Consider the following 6,006-nt stretch of genomic DNA (forward strand, 5'->3'; position numbering starts at 1 on the left):
AAAGGAATGGTCTTCAAACCACATACACATCTGACCAAGCTCCAAAGCAAGGAAGCCGCAGAGCAGGTGAACAACAGATGATCAATTGATTCATCTTTCCCACAGAACACACACCCTTTCCCCCTTTCCACCCTTTTTTGAGTAGGACATTGTCGGGGAAACTGATCCACGAACACCTATGGGGATCGGCGGACCGAGCCCCTTTCGGTTCGGTGAGGGCGGAGGTTGAACAAAGAGCGGATCGAGGCAGTACACGCGGGCGGTTTTTACCCAGCTTCGGGCCGCACGGATGCGTAAAACCCTACTGCTGCTTGTTTGTGTGTATTGAATCTTTGCTCAGGAGCGATTGACGCTATCAGACTGAGCGTGGGAGTGTTTCTGGTGTTTCGAATGAGCCGAACCGGCCGAACCCCTTCTACGTTGCGCTTGGGCCTCCTTTTATACTCTCAAGGGGTCACCCACAGTTGGCAACGTAGACTAGAAGGGTAAATGGAAAAGGATGTGGTAGGTGCAGCTACCGCTACTGTGGATACAGTGCACCCTACCTAACTCTGACGGCAGGGGACAAGGGCATTAAATGCCTGTCTGAGTCTCCTAAACAGTGCAAAAGGTGACCGTTAGGAGCGCCACTGTTTGCCACGTTGGGCTTCTCTTCATCTCTGCTTGCCACCTCGTACCCCTAGCTGCACGGCCTCCTGCCACGTGTGCTTGGGAGAGTCCTAGAGCGACACGTTAGCAGGTGTGCTGGAGCGCGGGCACGAAGTGGTGGTTTCCCGCGGCAAGCTCCTTGCTGCGGCCGTCGTCTTGTCGCATCCGGAAGCTTGTCGCTCGCCGGATCTTGCCGGGACGCAGGGCGCGTCGCGGCAAGCTTTCTTGGTATGCCTTGGTTGGCCTTCCCGGCAAGCTCCTCTTGCCGGGGCCTTGTCTCTTCCCGGCAAGATCCTCTTGCCGGGGCCTTGGTTGGCCTTCCCGGCAAGCTCCTCTTGCCGGGGCCTTGGCTCTTCCCGGCAAGATCCTCTTGCCGGGGCCTTGGTTGGCCTTCCCGGCAAGCTCCTCTTGCCGGGGCCTTGGTTGGCCCTCCCGGAAAGCTCCTCTTGCCGAGGCCTTGGTTTGTGTACTTTGTTTTTGAATGGTCTTCAAGGGAACCACGGAGGGTCTTGGCGGTCACCCGGCAAGCCTTGCCGCGGGGTGCTGCAACTGCCCGTGCACGAGTTCGGGAAACTAGGGTACCCCTACTCTAGTACACCGACAGGAGCCCCCGGGCCTGGGCCATACACGGTGCCGAGCGTTGTTGGGCCAGGCCCAAAACAGTGCACGGGCACGCGCGGCCTGGGTCCACACCAAATCTCGCTCCGTATCCACCGCACCCCCCGCAACGGCACGCGTCAATCACGGCGTCGTGGGGAAGATCGTGGGTGGTTCTTTATTCGGAGAGAGCGCAATGTCCGCCCCTTTCTCCTTATAAGCAGGGGAAACAGGGGTATTTCCCCTATCTTCGCCATTTGCTGCTGCAATCTCAAAAACCTCCGCCGCCCTCTTCCGCTTCCAAAGTCGAAAGAGAGCAGCGCTCCGCTCCCGTCGCCGTCGCCACCACCAGCACCGTCGATCTCCCCCACCACCTCCGCCATGCCTCCGAAGCCCGGGAAGGGGAAGGCCACGAAGGCCGCGACCGCGAAAGCTGTGAAGTCGACCGAAGCGCAGCGGCTTGAGGCGCTGCGGAAGGAGCGGGCCACATTCCCCCCCGAGCTCTCCGCGGAGGAGCTGAGGGAGTGGTACTATCTCTTCTGGTCGACGGAGACGCGGGCGCATCGGCGCACGAAGGTACTCTCCGCCGTCGCCTCGCAAGCAGCTCCAGTTGGCGGATATCCTTTCTTCGCCGTGTTCTTCTACTGCGGGCTCTGCCCGCCATTCTCTGATTTCTTTTGCAACGTCATGAACACCTATGGACTCCACCTCCTTGACTTCACCCCCAACGTCGTTCTGACCATGGCAGTTTTCGCCCATCTATGCGAAAACTTTGTCGGAGTCCACCCCAACGTAGCTCTCTTCCGCCATTTCTTTATGCCTTGTGTCGAGAGAGGGGAACCTCTTGCCGGCGGGATCGCCTGGATCTCGCGGGCCGGCAAGAAGGAGACCTATCTGGAGGGGGAGCTCCGCAGCAAGTGGGACGAGTGGAGAGCTGATTGGTGCTGGGTTGTAGAAGAGAGCCCGCAGCCATTCACCGCCTTGCGCCAAGCCCCAGCAGTGCGTGGCAATGACTGGAGCGCTCTGTCCGTGGACGACGACAAGCTGACGATCGCCACCACTCGGATCTTGCGCCTCAGGCTTGCCGGGCTGACTGTAGGAGCTGTTGGCGCAGATTTCCTTCATCGGCGGATCGCCCCTCTGCAGGCGAGGGGGAGATCCGTCTGAGAATTTGGAGGCCCGGCAGATATCATGAGGTTGCGCCCAGGCCTCAACTTCAATTTCAGCGTCATAGAGTTGGACGGGATACTTAAGGAGATATTCAAGCATGACCCACAGCATCCCGAGTGGTTCAGGTTGCCGGCGGGCATCGCTCCTCTGTGCAACAACTCCTCACGCGACCGCATCTGCGCCATGATGCCGTTGTGTGACTCGCACGGGATTGCTCCAACTTGGCAAGAGCCCGCCGGCGACGTCGTGCAGCAGTTCTTTGACAGCCTAGTAGAGGTGGCGGTCAATGCTGACGAGAAGAAACTCCTCACCCGCGACACCACTGAGCAAGAGATGGAGCGCATCGCCACCAGGGCGGAAGAGGCGGCGGCAGCCGTGGCCGCGGGTGAATTTGGGTTCACCGTGGAGGAAGCGGACGCGGCGTTGGCGATGAGTATTGCCGAACGGGAGCAGCCCGAAGAGGAAGAAGAGCTCGCCGCGCCCGACGCCGAGTCGAACGAGCCCGCCGAGGGTGCGAGCGGCCCGCCATCTCCGAGGAGCTTGCCGCGAGCAGGGCCCGCAGCGCAGCCAAGAAGGCGCCTCCGCAGGGTTGACGACGTAGCAGGGCGGCAAGTGGGCCAACAGCCGCAGCGTCGCGCGACGCGCTCTACCGCGGCAAGTACGGTTGCCGCGGGAGCGCCTCCTGCCGCAGCGACAACTGAAGCGGGGTCGTCTCGGGCTGGCGCCGCAGCCCCCGCCAAGCGGCCAAGGGATCCCACCCCTCCACCTCGTCGTGCCGGAGGTGGGCCGAACTTCGACCTCTCCGCGCTCAGCTCCGACGAGGAAGAGGAAGAAGAGTAAGATTCCCTTGTTGTTCTTGTAGTTCTTCAACTTGTTGGTGTTATCTTGCATCTGATCTGACCCATCCTGGACTCTCCCTTTTCAGGACTCTGGCCCAGAGGGCGGCGAAGAGGGCCAAGGCTCAGGTGGTGGTCATCGAGGACGAGCCCACTGCGACGACAGGAGGCGCGCCCGAGACCACCTTGCCGGATCCGGCCATCACTTCGCAGAGCAGCCCCCAGCGCAGCCCCCAGCGTGAGCATATGGTTTACTTTCTGTTTCTGGGTGCGCGTGGTTGCTCTTTTTCCTTTGTTGACATCCGATCACTGGTTTGTTTGTGCAGGAGCAGAACGGCTTCATCAGGAGAGCGTGGTGGTCACCTCCGACTCGTCGTCTACTTCGACTACGCCGCCAAGGGCGGACTCCCCGGCAAGAGAGCGTTCTCCGGCAAGGAAGCGATCTCCGGCAAGGGAGGAGTCTCCGGCAAGGGGGGAGTCTCTGGCAAGGGACAGCGTCAACGATCCCCCGGTGGTGGAGGTCATGACAGCAGATCCCAGCACAGGTAGTCCTCCTTGTCCGAAACTTTCCTTGTAGTCTTCCGCTGATTTCTTTTCTCGGATACTTGTTTGATTTCTCCTTCTTCTCCGGTCGTCAGACCCACCCTCCGTGAATCCGATGGAGACCGAAGTGGGCGGCGAGGGGGACGCGCGCGGCAATACTGATGATGCCGCGGCCACCGAAGAAGGAGCCGGTGCTGACGTGCCCGCCGGCGAAGAGGCCGCCAAGGCTGCCGCCGAGGAAGCTGGCGGGGGATCTGGCGATCGCACTGACGGCCCTGAGGCCGTAGGAGCGTCAGGCGCTGCACCGACCGCCGATCCCTCCGCCGCTGCCGTAGCGCCAGGCTCCGAGGAGCCCCAGCCCGGCGCCTATCTGAAGGCTGGCGAAGGCATCTTCATCAAGCTCCCCTGGGCGTCGAGCTCCAGGGCGCCGGTGGAAGGAGAAGCTCTGGATGGGGAGGTGCTTGCCTCCGCCGGATTGTCGATCGTCGACGCGCCGGGAAGCAGCAGCGGCGAGCCTGAGGAGGAGCGGCTGCTACGGAGGCTGCTGGCGCTCTACCGCGCCCGCCAGGTCAAGTTGGAGTCCCGGGAAGCGCTTGTCGCGAGGGTGAGGGTGGACATAGAGAAGCGCGCGGAGGAGCTCCGGGGTCTTCGCCAAGAAACTCTCCGGGCCTTGGCGGAGGAGCGGGAGCAGCTTGCTGAGGAGCGGAAGGCCTTCCTCCTCAAGAAAGCTGAGGCCGAAGAGCAGCAGCGGCTCACCGGCGAGAAGTTGTACGCGCGAGAAGGCGAGCTGACTCAGCGGAAAGTGAACCTCGACAGCCACGAAGAGGAGCTTGCCGCGCGCGAACGGGCACTTGGCGGGACGCTCCAAGAGGCAAAGGATGCGGCTGCGGCTGCCGAGGCCGCCAAGAAAGAATTGGAGGTAAAGGTGGCGCAGCTAGAAGCTGATCTGAAGGTTGGTGGCGAAGAGCTTGCCGCGCTCAAGCTAGAGCGCGAGAAGGACGCCCTTGCCCACAGTGAGCTGCAGGGCCAACTCTCCGAGAAGGGCAAAGAGCTGTGTGCCGCCAAGGATTCCAATGCTGATCTGGAGCTGAAGCTGGCCACCTTGACGGAGACGTTGGACAGCGCTAGGAAACGGGAGGCAGACTTGAAGAAAGACATCAAGGCCAACGATGCGCTGCTGGCGAGGGCCGCCTAAACCCAGAATCTCCTCAGAGATACCGTGGAGCTCTGGACGGAGGGCCTCGTGAATATTGCTGCAGTCATCAAAGAGGAGCTGGTGCATTTGGGGGTGGAAGGCTTCGGGTACTCCTCCGACGAGAACCTCCGACCCAGCGCCAAGCTCACTCTGTTCTTCAAAGGCGTGGCGGCGGCGCTCCAGCAACTCCGGGAACGGATCCCAAAGCAGTTGGCCGACGAGTCACGCTCGATTTGTGCCGGAGTTCTGGAGAAGGTGCTGGTGAAGGTGGCCTTCCGCAATCCGGGCCTCAACCTCACCAACGTCCTCAAGAAGCTGCCGGCGGACGCTGATCTTGACGCACTTAAGGCCCTCGTCGCACCCATTGTGGACAGGGTGAACGAGGTCAAAAGGGTTGACGGCGGCCGCGTAGATTAGGCCGTCCATTTTCTTCTTTCCTTGTCGCTGCTAGCCATGTCATGGGAACACTTTATTAGAGGCGCGACAAGTTATTTTTGTAATATAATTCTATCTTAGGCAAAAAATTGATGTGTTACTTCCTTTACTCGACTCTTGGCCTTGTATGGTTCTGCCCTACGCTTTCTAGGGAAACTTGCCGGTGTAGGCACCCTTGCCGCGAGCGCCGAGTGCGGAACTTCAGCAGCCTGCTGGCGGGGTCGCTACCGACAAGCAACCTTGTCGCAACTAGTTGCAGCTCTCTTAAGTTGTTGAGCGAACTCGAAACAAAGTAAGGGCGCTAGCAGCTCACTTAAGTTGCTGAGCGGACTCGAAGCAAAGTAAGGGCGCTAGCAGCTCACTTAAGTTGTTGAGCGGGCTCGAAACAAAATAAAGGCGCAACTAGCTACGAGTTGGTTCCTCCGCGCACAGGTTTTCCATACAAAGCACGGTCGTTCAAGGAAAATAACTCAAAAACTTAAAAAAACTGATTGCTCAAGCTTTAGCAACTTAGCTTTTCTGTCGTCTGCTTCCCGGTAAGGAGAAACTTTCTTGAACGGCCTGGTCCACACCATTATCTTC

Source organism: Triticum aestivum, chromosome 3B (genome assembly GCF_018294505.1).
Source record: "Triticum aestivum cultivar Chinese Spring chromosome 3B, IWGSC CS RefSeq v2.1, whole genome shotgun sequence".
In the NCBI taxonomy this organism is placed as follows: domain Eukaryota; kingdom Viridiplantae; phylum Streptophyta; class Magnoliopsida; order Poales; family Poaceae; genus Triticum; species Triticum aestivum.